The 15,116-nt window shown below is 44.8% G+C and overlaps 1 pseudogene; it reads right to left on the bottom strand.

Moving 5' to 3' along the window:
- Nucleotides 1-13,005: 13,005 nt before the first annotated feature.
- LOC142491599 (citrate synthase, mitochondrial pseudogene) lies at nt 13,006-14,602 on the bottom strand (annotated as a pseudogene).
- Nucleotides 14,603-15,116: the final 514 nt, after the last annotated feature.

Raw genomic sequence — 15,116 nt, 5'->3', positions numbered from 1 at the left:
TCTTAGTACTGTTTTGTTTTAGCTCCAAACCATAAAATGTTTTCTTTTATTTACCACTGTAAATGAAGTTATAGCTGCACAGTCTGCATTGGAGCATGCCCCTATTTTGCTTTATGTGATTATAACCAACACCAAGTGCCTTTATTGTTATTGTTCTTTCTATGTCAATAGTTTTTGCTATTCATATGGTACATTGCTGCAAAAGCTCATTTCAAGTGCTAATGTTGGAACTCGGCACTGATATTTCGCATTGCTATGGTTACCTGCAGTGGTAATGCAGTTGTGTTAGGTTTTGCGACAACCTAGTTACAGAGGTTTGGCTTTGCAGCCATTTTGCTGTGTAACGAGGGGATACATTGAATGCCTACTGTTAAACTGGGTACATTTAATTTAAACTGTTCTCACTTTTCCAATGAGATTTACCCAATAACAGGTTTGTGGCTCCAAACAATGTCTGTTTAGACTTATTTTGGCTGTTATATTTCTTCTTGTTTCAAAGTCTGGCCTGTGCTGATAGAGTAAATATTATTTACTCTTGATTTGTGGAGTGCTGGGTATCTTTATCTGTGCGTCACATTAATTATTCCATGAGCCGGCTTATGTATCATCTCCAATTACTGGATCTTTTCAATTCTTGTAGCTTTCTTCTGTTATCTCCTAACGGAAGTGGTATGCATCTAGCTCTTATGGGGTATGTAAAACAAGAGAGGGGTTAACTATTTTTGCAGAGAGCTACAAAAATATGGGTTCTAAAATATTGCAGGGAATGCAGACAAACCGCTGCAACCAGTCAGATAATCCACGAAGGCAGAGGTATAACAGGAAGCCAGACACAACCCGCAACCCTACCAGACTCAGCCTTTGATTGGCGCTCGCCGACAATGTTTCCAGGAATGGGTTTAATGTAGGGAAAGTAAGAAATAACTTCTTAACCTCTGAACATATGACACTGTCACGCTGTGCTCACCACAAACTAGACGGGACCGCGAGGCCGAGGTGGGGATTAGAGATAACACCAACCCACAGCCGCGAGGGCGCGTCTTGATTGCAGATTGGTCAGGGTAGCCGGGTCGGGGTTGGAGAGGTACGGATCGTTGCAGGTACTTAGCCAAGGTCGGGGTTGGAGAGGTCCGGATCATTGTGAGTACTTAGCCAAGGTCGGGGTTGGAGAGGTCCGGATCATTGTGAGTACTTAGCCAAGGTCGGGGTTGGAGAGGTCCGGATCATTGTGAGTACTTAGCCAAGGTCGGGGTTGGAGAGGTCCGGATCGTTTTGGGTAAGCCGAGGTGGAGAGCCAGAGGTGCGGAGTCCAAGAGTAAAGCCGGGTCAGTACACAGGAAGTCACTGAAGCAGAGCAGGGCAAGGTAGCGAGAGACTGTGAACAAGGCAAGGCACAAGAGAGTTGAACACAGGAACTTAGACTATGCTCAGCCGATGAGTGAATGGAGAACAGAGAATAAGTAGGAGGGCTCACCAATGATAAGCTGGAAGGAGGAGACTGCAGCGAAATAGGTTCCAGGTGCAGGAGGCACCTATGCTTGAGAGGAGAGCGTGCGCCCGTGAATGGGGGCGTGCGCGCGACCGCGCGTGTGCAGAGCGCGTCCGCAGCTGGAGGCAGCAGACACGGATGTGCACCTCAGTCCCAGTGGTGCGCGCGCCGGTGGTGGTGGCTAAAGTCCTGCTGGGAGCACGCCAAGGGCGGCGTGACTCCCCAGCCCTCACAGACACATTTTAAAATGTGAAGTTTAGAGGAGGCTACACACAGAGTAAATTAATGAAGACAGATGTGACATCGCCTGCTGGGGAACAGGTGTAAGGAAATCAGTATGCACACGGGTACAAATTACAGTATGTCCAAGAATCAAGGAAGATTATGATCAATGGCCAATGTGTTCAGCATCAAAAACCAACATTGCTCCTATTTCTTACGGGTCTTTGGTGAAGCACCACAAAGGCTTTAGTAATAATTTCTTATGAGATAAACATTTGTTATTATTTTTTAGTATTACAAGTCAGGGCACCAGGGAAAAAAAGAGGAAAAGTGACTAGCAGTGACAGTTAGGATTTATTGTTTGTTCCCAATGATGTGAGTGGGCTGGTTTATATTTAGTATTTCTAGAACACAGCAAGCAACTTCATGCTATGTGGTCAGCATCTTCATGCTATTCAGTCAGCATATTTATGAAGCAATCGCCATGTTCTAGCCTCAGCCAGCATCATTGAAAGCCTTCAAGTTATTGACCCCTTACAAATCTACAACAGGACTGAAGGGTTACCATGCAAACCGTTAATTTTAGAGGAATTTAAAGCAGCAATTTGTACCCACATATATTTAGCTAAAACACATCAAATGGTAGAGGATAATACACTGTTTTAATTAACAGAAGAATATTAAACAACGAAATGTAAAATATAAAATGAAACCTTCTTGTTTGTGACATTCTTGCCAGATTTACTATCTCACAGCCATACCTTCCTTACCCCCACCTCCCCGGTGTTTAAGTAATAATCCCCGAAGAACAGAGCATTACTGGCCAATAATGCCCTGGCTGGAAGAATTGAAGGACCGAGGCGAAGCCGAGGGACTGTAACCCAGCCAGGGCATTAGTGGCCAGTAATGCCCTGTTCTGAGGGGATTATTACTTTCCCCCTCCCCCAATCGCAGATAGAGTGCATGTGAGGGGAATCTATATGCATTACCAGGTGTGTGTGGTGCTTTTACCTGTCAGGTTCACGTGAGGACTAAACCTCTGCAGTGAGAGCCTGGAATGATCTTACATAAACAGCGCCTCCACCTGTGTAGGATTCTAAGAGCAGAATGACCCTGACACAGGACCCACATACATTAACCACATACACCAAAGGTATATATAAAACAGGTTTACTATAGGGGCAGATAAACACAATACAGCATACATCAATAATAAGACAGTGTCCCTCTATAACACTACTAGGCACAACTACCTGGTCACCTCGCAGGGCTTAAACCCACAAGCCCTGTGTACTCAGGAGTCCCCAAAAGTCACCAATAGTCCCGCACCACCACTCAAGTGTGGAACAGCGCTGCCCACTAAGATGAAGTGTATAGGTGGTGCACTTGGTGATTTGGATGGTACCTGCCCGGTGCTCCTGCACCCGGGTACAGCAAAACAAAAGCCAGGAGATCGGTCTGCATCCAACGCCGAAGCGATGACGTCCTCCTCCTGGGGAATAGTCTCCTTCTGAGTGATCTCACTGCACATCTCTATCTGCAGTGAGGTAGTCTGATCCTAGACCACACTTATCAGGGTCTTGCAGCACGGCAGCTGTGTCCCTAATCTTACACTCTGCTAAGGGCAGGGTCCCTACCTAAGGGGCCTTCCCTACAGCAGCACAAACTGAAAGGTGAGTTGTGCCTAGCTGGGGCCTAGGGGGTAACCTGGCCATGTGTAAGAGCCACTTGCTCCCTACACACTACCTCACCCTACCTTATCCCAGCACCAACTGCTCTTCCTGTGCAGAGCGAAAGAATGTATATCTCCCTCAGGGAAATCTGTAATCCCTATTGGCTGTTGTGGCATCACATGTGCTCCAGCCCCTGCGATCTGCACTGTGCATGCGCAAACTTCTAATGGCCGCCGCTAACGGCGCATGCACGACTGTGGGCCGTCCCTGCAGTATGGAGCGCCTCTTTTGACAGTTCTCCAACACCAAAATGGCCACTGCGTCGCTACTGCATATGCGCGAATACATCAAAGATGGCGGCGCCCTGCAGAGGGAGCCGCCGGCCAGCCCGTCACCACCCGCAACTACCCCCACCATGGCGAAGGTAAGAGAGGGGGAAACGGAGGACCGGGGAGCCAGAGGGTACCTGGCTACATTACTATTATAGGCTAAATATAGGCTTATTTTTTTTTTTTTTTAATTTTTCATAAAAAGAGATAAATTTTTGTAGTCATATTGATTTTTATCAGCATGATTGTCTATATTCTTATGCTTTTACTGCAAGTTTATTAAAAGGAAATTGTACATACACACAGCCCCCTCTATACACACACACACACACACACACACTTTGCAACCCCCCCTATATACACAAACACACTCTGCAGTCCCCCCTACCCACTGTGCAGCCCCCCTCCTCTACACCCACAAAACACACTGCAGCCCTACTCCACCCACTACACTCACAAAACACACACAGCAGCCCCCCTCTACACCCACAAACACAGACACACACAAACCTAAACACACTCTGCAGCCCTCCTCCACTGTCTACACACACACACACACACACACACACACACACACACACACACACACACACACACACACACACACACACACACACACACACACACACACACACACACACACTGCAGCCCCCCTCTAAACACACTGCATACACACACAAACAAAATCCATACAACATCCATAAAACACAGACCAGCAGCCCCCCTATACACCCACTGCAGCCCCCATGTAAAACCACACACTGCAGACACACACAAAACACTCTGCACCCCTCCTCCACCCACAAAACACAGACACACACACCAACAGACTGCCAGATCTACATCCACAAAACATACACTGCAGAGAGAGACACACACAAAACACTCTGCACCCCTCCTCCACCCACAAAACACACACTGCAGCCCCCCCTCTGCACCTACAAAACACACAAAAATCAAAAGCAGCCTTCCTTCTACACCCACTGCAGCCCCCTGTAAATCCACACACTGCAGACACACACACACACAAAACACTCTGCACCCCTCCTCCTCCAACAAAACACACACTGAAGACACACATACTGCAGCTCCCCCTCTACACCAACAAAACACACACAGCAGACACACACCAACAAGACTCTGCTGCCCCCTCTACACCCACAAAACACACACCAACAGAAGACACACACACTAATAAAACACTCTGCTGGCCCCCTTTACACCCACAAAACACACAACAGACACACAAAACTTTGCCCTCACTCTCCTGTGCTGAGCTCTCTGTAGGCAGGGAGAGGGAGGAGTCAGTGCCTTGCTGGTGCCTTCTGTCCAATCACCTCCCCTGCCTAAGAGCAAATTTCACTCTTTGTGAATGAAAACTGAAAGCTGATTGGCTGAAAAACTTGGCAGAGTGCCAAAAATTCTAGGCCATTACTGATTGGATAATATCCAGAATTTTAACCAATCAGAGAGCAGGGGTTTCAATAATGCACAGAATTTACCAGCTTTAGCCTATAATAAATAGTAAAATCCTTTGAAATACTGTCCCAATACTGCTGGACCATTTAACTTTTTTTTTTATTGGTCCTCCTGTCCTATTAACCCGTGAACAATCTCTTCTCACAATGTGCCTGCAAGAAACGTCACTTATCCCCTCCCACTGCCCCACTGTTTCCCTTCACCGCATCATTTTGATGTTTACAGCAGAGATCGTACAATAATATTTAAAGCCCCATACAATTCATAAACAATTGGAACCAGGTTGGAAAACGTACGTTGTCTACGTTTCTATTTGGCCTTTTGTTTATGATCAGTTTAATGCAGAACTAAGAACTAAGAATAAGAAACATATTGAAAATAAAAGCAGCCTAGTTAAGAGGGGGACTCTAAAACAAACGCTCACCCAAGCCTTTTCCACTAGCACAATTTAGTGGTTTAACTGTAGAATTTCAGATTCAATATATGGGCATGTAATATGTAAATCTGTAAAGGTACATACCTGTCTGTGTGTTTGTGTCTGGAAGAGGTTAACAACAACTGGCCTCCCATTTGTGCCACTCGCCTCCCTGCAGGGCACTATACGGCCGCGATTATAGTAAGCGCGAAGGCGCGCGCAAACAAACTGCAGCAGCTCTATTGGGCCGGTCTTAGTGCGCGCGAGGAGCGACCGTGCGGCAGATTTTGGAAAAGACAAATAATTTCGTTTTTTCACGTCGCGTGAGCGTTTCAGCCAATGAGGGTGAGCCAGCCTGGTAATGCCTCCGCCACGCCTCCCCATCACCACATTAATGGCACTCACCCTTTCATTCAGATTAATTTGTCGGGCGCATAAGTACCACAGGTGACAGTCCCCCTTGGGGGGGAATTGGCTTAACTGCTATTTGTAAAAATGATATATTCTTACTTTTCACATGATTACGATCGTGTATACTTGAGATTTATATATCACTTAAAATTGTAACGAACCTGAATTATCTTCATTAATGTTACTCTCTAATGACACGAAATAAAATGTCCTTTCCATCACCCATGATTAGGAAAGTATAGGATCAACTTTGAAGCTCTTCAATCCAGATAAGCATGAGTGTATGCAACCCATCAACTGACCCTTTTTATCAGTGTTATATAAACAGTTAAGTATGGTTAGTAACTGAACAAAAGGAATGCAATTATTTAATCGTTTGATTGCCATTAAAGCCATGAGCCCGTAATGTTTTATAGCACATTTCTGCATAGCCAGAAATAAAGTTATTTTAGTAAGGGCTTAACCTCATGGTTTCCATACTGCACACAAACTATAACTCTTACATGGCTTTATTATGACATACTGTAAAGCCTGGCTGTGTAACATCTTAAGTGTCACATACTGTATGAAGTGTTTGTGGAGTTAACATTGAAGTTGCATTGGAGAGGAAGAATACAAGAGGAACTGCAATTTGCCAACAACTCTTCAACTGTGAGAACTTGGCTTTCAAAAACTTCTGAGACTTTTTACTAATCTACAAATTGCCTTTCTAAACTGCTGTGTAATCTTCAGTGCTAAACTGCCCTTCCAAGCCTGATTTATACACTTGGTCTTTCAACTTCTACTCCTCATATTCTCCAATACCTGGGACTTCTCCTACCTTTCTCTCTTTGCCCACTGCATTTCATTATGCCTCCCCTGTTGCTTTTCCTGTATGCTGTTTCCTCATTCCTTTATAAACGTTTCTACTCTCCAACTTCCCCACTTTCCTCCTTCTATCCACATTTCACCTCTCCTTCCCTCCACCTATGCATGTCCCCATACACCGCACCACTATTTACAAACCTCTTTCACAACATCTTATATATCCCTCAATAAAAAGCACCCCCGCAAATCCTCATCACCTCCTGTCTCTACTCCTGCTTCTGCTGCTGGGGATATCTCTCTGAATCTTGGACCCAGATTTATTCACACCTGCTCTCGCCCACGCCTGCCTTCCACTCCCTCCCTGCTAATGGTGTTAACCCATCAAATGTAATATCAACCAACCTTAAAACTCACCTCTTAAATGAAGCATCCCAATAACCTGGACTCATGGCTCCTGTCCCACACCCACAGTCTCTCCTACCAACAATTGTGGCCAAGCACTGACATCTACTGCACTTATTCCCTCACCTGTTGTCTCAGTAAGGGACTTATTCTAGTAGCTCGGAAGGTGCCATTGCCAAAATGCACGGTTTGATCTGTTCAAAAGTAGCGGAATGAAAAGTGAGACAAAATCCTATTCTTTATTGCAAACCCCTTCTTCTAAACCGTGTCTAAAAAAAAGTGACAACCCGCATGGCTTCAGCCAATCCACCCAATTTGTACTTGCTTTAGAAGCGGAATGACCAGAGGTGGTGCTGACCATCCTCAGTCTGATTTATGGGTTTTGCTCTCTCAGCCAAACCTAGATTTCAGGCTCTGGATGTATCTTGCAATGCCTATCTTGCCAACATTTAGGTGGTGTTACGTAAAAAAATGTATTAAAAGAACGCGAGTTTTTAGAAGCGGTTTGCATAACAGAGCTTCGAGAATAGCAGATATGGGTAGAAAAAAAACGATCGAACTGGCAGAGCTAAAAAAAATCAGTTTAGACGTGGTTTGGCCATGGAATAAGGGTTTACAGAATAGCAATGCATGCCAATCAGAGTGGGAAAGGTGGGAAAGGTACTTTAGAAGTGGTTTGTCACACTTCGGAGCTACCACAATAGACCCCTACATTTCCCAAAAATACCACTTAGATTGTAAGCTTTCCGGGGCAGAGATTTCAATTTCCTACTGTCTAACTTTGCTGCGCTTATTGTATTAATTATAATTCCCTGTACTGTATTGTCTTTGTAAAGCGCTGAGTACACTGTCGGTGCTATATAACTAAAGATATACATACATGTACATTTAGCTAAGTATTGAATTTCAAAGATCAGAACATGCTTGGAGAACCTGCGTGAGACCTGGGAATAGACTCGTGTACCTTTGCCTTAACTTTTTGTAAAAACTGAGGTTTTAACGTTTTTTACCCACCATACGTGTGAATTGTACTGATTTCTTTGTTAATCTATAGTTATAATAAGTATTCTAGAGAAATATCTGTCCAATTTTTTACCCACCATAGCTAATTTTCTTGGGTTTTCAGCTTTACAATGCAGATTCAGTGACCTTTCTCAAACCGATCAGTCCAAACTGACAAAACTGCTGTCTTTGGGTGAGTCCACTGGTTCTACACTTTATACCAGGATTAGCTGCTCAAGTTGTGTAATGCAGCAAGTAAAAGCCATGGAAATACCATGTAAAATAGATTATAAGCACAAAAGGTCACCTAGCAGAATCTTTATTTGCAATGTAGCACACATGTATGACATGTGACAATGGAGTAAATCAATCACGATTGTGGAACCTGTGAAAGACTTGCAGAAATGCACATACTTTTTCTCAAAGACAGAGAACCTACAGTATGTAATTATATTTAGAATTGGTGTACACAGGGCCAACAACAGGGAGGAGAGCCAGGACAAATCTTTCGTGCCCCGCATGTTTGGGGGGCCTTGGTCGATCTAGAAATAAAATTGGGATATAGTTGATGTTGGGCCTAACTTCTGCTAATTTCCCCTCTGGAGTCTCCCTCTCCACTCTGATTCCTGGGTGAGCCTGCCACCCTCCAGCACCTTGCTGCAGGGCCAAGAAATGGGGAAGAGACAGATGGGGGAGAAAGAAAGAGAAATGGGGAGGATTAAGAGAGGGAGTAAGAGAGAGAAGGGGGAATTAGAAAGAAAGAGGGGGGTTGGATAAAGAGAGGCAGAAGTAAAGAGATGGGGGAGTAAGATAGAGAGGGGGAGATAATGGATAAGAGTAAAAGAGAGAGGGGGAGAGAATGGGGAAGAGTGAGAGTGGTGTGTGAGAGGGAGAGGAAAAGTGTAAGGTAATGGGAAATGGAGAGAGAGGGAGGGGGAAAGGGGGAGAGAGATGGGTGAAAGTGAACGAGAGAGAGTGATTGTAAGATTGTAAGAGAGGGGGGACCTCGCAGAGCCAGCGATGTGGGAAGCAAAATGTTCCCCTACTCAACAGCCCCCAGGACTAAAGTCTCCACCTGGGTTGGAGGTCTTGTCTGGGTGTGCCTTCTGCATACGACAGGCCACCTCTGTTCACTCTAAAGGGCCCGAGCTCTCCCAGGAGTTGAATTTCAGGTACTAAGGCCCCTGCCGCTCAACAACCCAAAGACTCCCCATGGTGAACTATCATTCAGCACCTGAGCCCCATAAATGATGTTGGAGGGCACGGGTGTATATTGTAATGTGCTCAGTTTTATGTATAAGCACAAATGACTAATGTAAAACTCCTCATCAAGATTTGCAAATATGTTAGAAAGAAAAGTATCTGTGAAGTTTATCTTCTCGGGTCCTGTGACTCTGAATGCCTTGGTATATTGCTTTGTTATAAACGTTTTTGGCCTATAAAAAGAGATTGCACTTATTTTGCAATGTTTTATTTTTTAGGCGCAAGATATCTTCTAAACCCCCATAGGAGGAGGATGATGGTGCGATTTCAAGAGACTAAAAATACTTGATTCAGCTTTTTATCATTACAGCCAAACCTCTGTATTCTCTGTATCTCTGTAGAAAACAACTTCATCCAATATTGCTCTGACGTTTTGGCAGATACAACTGCCTTTTTCATGTATAGCTGGCATACTAACAGCCCCCAAGTGTCTCTTATTTATAGTCTAAAGAATCACCCAGGTGTCCCTCATCTCTGATCAGTCTCCATGTAAGGGGCAGCAGGCTTAAGACGCTTTGGCCAAAGGGTTAAACTAAATGACCCTTTTTACAAGAGATATAGAGGTATTGCACTGTGTATTCTTGTCACATTGGAAGTACCTTTGGGCATTTTTGATTTTTGGTGTATACATAGCGACGCCCACTAGCACTCCTTTTGACACTTATATGCATATATATATATATATATTATGTTGTAATGGTTGGAGTTTCTCAGAGCTTGTTGGGAATCTGTGTATTTTGTTAACTGTGCAGCTGGTCTCAGTTGCTTATGGGAGGGTAGTGGTCCCTCCCCCCCAAGGTTTAAGCTTGCCCCACCCCACTTTCCAAGTTGGCAGGTCAGTTTCATTTTGCCAGGTTACGACAGATCCAATGTGATCATTCTTCCTGTAATTTTAACCCAGTTAGGCCCTGCTCTGGTCATGCCTTGTAAGGGGCAGCAGGCTTAAGCCGCTGTGGCTAAAGGGTTAAACTAAATGACCATTTTTACAAGAGATATATAGGTATTGCACTGTGTATTCTTGTCACATTGGAAGTAGTTTTGGGTATTTTTGTTTTTTGTTGTATACAGGAAAATAACCTATAAGAGGAAGGTGTTCTGCTATGGGGAGTGCTACTCTGAGGGGAAGGTAAAAAGGATTTCCCTTTCTGAGGGAGCAGTGGAAGAAGTGTCTACTCACTTTGGCTGCTTGTTGGAAAAGAGAGCGCACTTTCCTGTCAGACAGGAACAGACTAAGGGGCATAACATTATGCAGATAAAGCAGGGGGAGAGGACTAAACCAATCTCAACTGTGACTATTGCTAGGTTGCCAGGGCAACTGAGTAGAGGCTGTGTAAAAGGGGATTGCTTGTAACAACTATGTTGCAATATACACAGCTCTGGCTGCTTCAGAGCAGGGAAAATCATGTAACTTGAGCTGGGGAGGGCAGGCAGCCCGAGAGCATGAAAAATACAGAGAAATAAACAATCCTGTTCCAGGACAAATGTCATTAATTATAAATGGCTATACATATCTTTTTTTATATTGCCTAAAAAGTCCAATCCAATCCAGAGGATGCTGCTTTCTTAGTCAAGGATGCAACCCTGATGGAATACACCTCAATACTGAAAAATCTCTTGTCTCAGTTAGTACATCTAATACAAATACTATATTTTATTATGACACACCTATGAATGTAATTGGCATGTGTTAGTGTACATGGTTGCAGGGACTCCATATTGTTTGGAGATATAGGTCCCACTTATCACCTAAACAGTTCATAATATAGGTTTCCAAGGTCTAATCACCTATTGGTTGTCGCAATAGAATACTGGGGCAGAATACTATCAGATACAATATTGTGTACTGCCTATTCTAGTACTCCACTACGGGGTTTTTTAAAAAAAAAATTATGTTGTTGTTAATAAAAACATTTATTTTGCATTTATACAGAACAACCTTAAGTCTATTGCGACTTGGAACATTCATCCATAATTGTTGCACAGCATTTGCTGGCGGGTTTGTCTGCACGGATGACAACGTGGGGCAGGAAGAATCACTGAGGAATAGGGAGATTGTTGGTGGTGGAGGAGTGTATTAAATATTGTCCAAATTCAGTAGGCATGTAGATGACAAATGACGCCGCACATAAAGAAAGTTGCAAACAAAACAAAGGACTTGGGTAAGGATAGAAGAGAGTTCATTTCGCTTTGTTTTACGTCCACGGGAGGTGGGACCTACAACCCATTGCTCTGCGGACAGGTCATATTCTGCAAAGACTTCAAAAAAGATTTTCGTCCGAAAACAATCTGAACGGCTGCTTTGACTTATATAGAATTACCCCATAGGTCCACAAGACAAGGGAGGGACAAGTCAAGGTAATGGAGACAAAAGTAGTCTACAGAACAGAAGTAAAACGGGGCTGAAAACGTGACCGTCTCAGTTACAGTGATTCTGCCTTTCAACACGCACAAGAAAAACACACATTGCTCTCACATTTTCGTGGTCTGACAGATAACACGTGAGGCGAGGCAGGAAAGGAGAAGGGATAACTTCCATTAAAAAAAATAAAGCCGCAAGCAATAAAGCTTTACTTAAGGAGGGACCAAAATCAGAAAAGACCAACAGCTGCAGGTATACACAGCAAACGGCCCTGATGGAAATTTCCTGGATCTCCTCCCTTATAAACAAGCTCAAGTGATAAGTTGATGAAAGAAAAACTATACCACTGGGGGACAAAATCCTAGGAGAGCAGCTAGCAGGTAGTCTAAGAGGGAAGAATGGCCAGGTGATGGCATCTACCATGACACGATTCCTTTCCCTCCTACCTTGATGAGTGTTAGAGAGGTCTGAAATATAATGCTTTGCAATGTGTCATACATGCCAAGGGCACCAGAGGGGATACATTGGTGATTTCATCCTATGAATTGCCTTGCCATGTGCCCCTCTGGCATTTAATGGGGTTGAAACCTGCAGTTCATGAGATCAATACGAATATTTACTAAGCAGTGCTGTGCCAGAAGACATCTGCTGGCACCCACTGAAGTGAATGGGACATGAGGTATTTTCCAGCATAACACCGCTTAGTAAATATTGGCCATAGTGTTTCAGAACTGAAAATGAGGCTTATGGTGTTTGTGCCACTAAACTCTTAAGATATGCCCATTCATCTGATAAAGAGCTAGCCCACAACCCCCATCAACAGAAATAAGCAAATGTATCTTTTAGTGGGCATTTGTTTTTGAGTACTAGCCAGGCTGCTTCTGTATGGTTTTAATACAGTGCTAAATGAGCACGGTACATTGTGTTTATTGTGACATTTATCAATAGGCAAAATGAAGAGGATTGTTAGGTGTGTAATGGTGTACGATCTAGAGAAGCTCAGTACCCCTTACCCTCCACAAGGTCGGATTTCTACCGGCAGCACAAGAAACCCTTTCATGATGGAGAACTGAATGCAGCTCTCCACCAGGGAAGGAGTAAACAGTAAGTTGAGATGTGTTTTCAGCATAAATAACCAGAAGTGTTGTCTTGTCAGCACCCAGAAAATAGTGGGGTGCAAAGCAGTCTGTTGAAACGAAAGGTGTACTGTCTTTACAACAAGCCCTCCACATGGAGGGGTGAAGCTCCTGCACTTCTCATGCCGATTAACCAGACTTGGGTCCGACCAGCTGCATCAGGCCATCTGTGCTCATGGATTTGGGCCTCTCGAGAGGGAAGCTGAGTGCCCGGCTCCAGATGAGCTGAGCCAGTACACCCAGGGCCCGTGACACCTCAAAAAGAACAGTGTAGTAATTCATCTCCTTCATGCCGTATTACTGTAGGAGGACTCCACTGTGAGCATCCACATTAGGCCAGGGGTTCTTGGCTTTGCCCTGTTCCAGCAACACATTGGGCACAATCTTGTAAAGCTGAGCCACCAGTTTGAACATAGGGTCGTTGGGAAGGTGCTTCATGGCAAACTCTCTCTGGCACATGTAGCGGGGGTCAGTCTTCCGTAGCACGGCGTGACCGTACCCAGGTACCACCCTGCCAGAGTTCAGTGTGTTCCAGATATAATCTCGAAGCTGCTCATCTGACACCTCCCCACCTAGATCCTTCTGCAGGCTTGTCAGCCACCCAAGGAATTCTTGGTTGGCCAGTCCATGCAGAGGACCTGCTAGTCCATTCATTGCAGCAGAGAAGGAGAGGTAAGGATCGGAGAGGGTGCTGCCCACCAAATGGCTGGTGTGAGCGCTAACATTGCCATCTTCGTGGTCACTATGGATGGTGAGATAAAGCCTCATGAGTTCAATGAACTGTGGCTCTGTATAACCTAGCATGTTGGTGAAGTTATGGGACCAGTCCAGGTTTGAGTCGATGGCTCCGATGCTGCTTGCCTCACGGTACAGGTTGCGGTAGATCTTGGCGGCAATGCAGGGGAGCTTGGCAATGAGATCCATAGAGTCCTCATATATCAACTCCCAGTACTTGGCTCAGTTAATTCCTTCGGCGTAGGCTCGAGCGAAGCTGGTCTCGCTGTTTAGTGCAGTGATGGCAGCACTGAATTGGGACATGGGGTGCAGGTTGGTAGGAAAGTTGTCCAACATGGTCACCACATGGGAGGGAAGAGCAGCTCTCTTGGCCCATTCCTTAGAAACCCAGTTTACCTGCTCCGGAGTGGGCACCTCTCCTGTCACCAACAGCCCGAATAGTCCCTCGGGCAGTGACTCATCACCTCCAGGAGCCTTGGGCAGCAGCTTCTGGCACTCAGGGATGCTGTAGCCACGGAAGCGGATGCCCTCATCAGGATCAAGGACAGATGTCTCATAAACCAATCCTTTCATCCCTCTCATTCCACCGTATTCCATGTAAACTGTGATCTGTCCAATGACGATCTTGCCATGTTGCTGCTTAAAGTTCTTGATTCTTGTTTGTTCTTTGGGGATGAGGTCTGACAGGACATCTTTTAGGTTTGTGGAAGAGCTTGCTTGCCGAGCAGCAATCAGAACACAAGGAGAGTTCTTAACTCCTAAGATGCGGGCGCACACACGTCCGGCAGTGAGGAGAGACATGATGGCGTTGTGGCGGAGTCCGACGTGACAGCGGGAAGAAGAAGCGGCGGTGACAAGAGCCGGAGGGGCTGGACTCAGCTTTCTGACAGGAACCTGCAGAGTCGAAGGCGCCTGACAGGAACCTGCAGAGCCGAAGGCGCCTGACAGGCCGGACCCGAGACAAGGTTGAAAAAGGGCTACAGGGATTTTTAATGTTTTTTATTCATTTCACTATGTCACAATATATTTGATGTAATAAAAATTTATTATTTTGGTTTTTAATAGATCCTACTGTATGGAGTAAGTACAAGTGGCAGCACTATACTTGCATATCATAGAGTGCAATTTTGTACGGTCTTCCTTTGAACCATTTGGGATCAAACTGTCAAGACAATACAAAGAGCTTTCAAATGAACTATTCATCCAAAGGGCAGTGCAAACGACACAGGGTCATCCATTAAGGTTGGAGGAAAGGAGATTTCACCAGCAACAAAGGAAAGGTTTCTTTACAGTAAGGGCAGTTAAAATGTGGAATTCATTACCAATGGAGACTGTGAAGGCAGATACAATAGATATGTTTAAAAAAAGTTGAATATCTTTTAAGAAAGGAAAGG

The sequence above is a fragment of the Ascaphus truei genome, chromosome 3, assembly GCF_040206685.1.
Source record: "Ascaphus truei isolate aAscTru1 chromosome 3, aAscTru1.hap1, whole genome shotgun sequence".
NCBI lineage: Eukaryota > Metazoa > Chordata > Amphibia > Anura > Ascaphidae > Ascaphus > Ascaphus truei.
The sequence above is the reverse complement of the archived record's forward strand: the minus strand, read 5'-3'. Positions and strand labels throughout refer to the sequence as shown.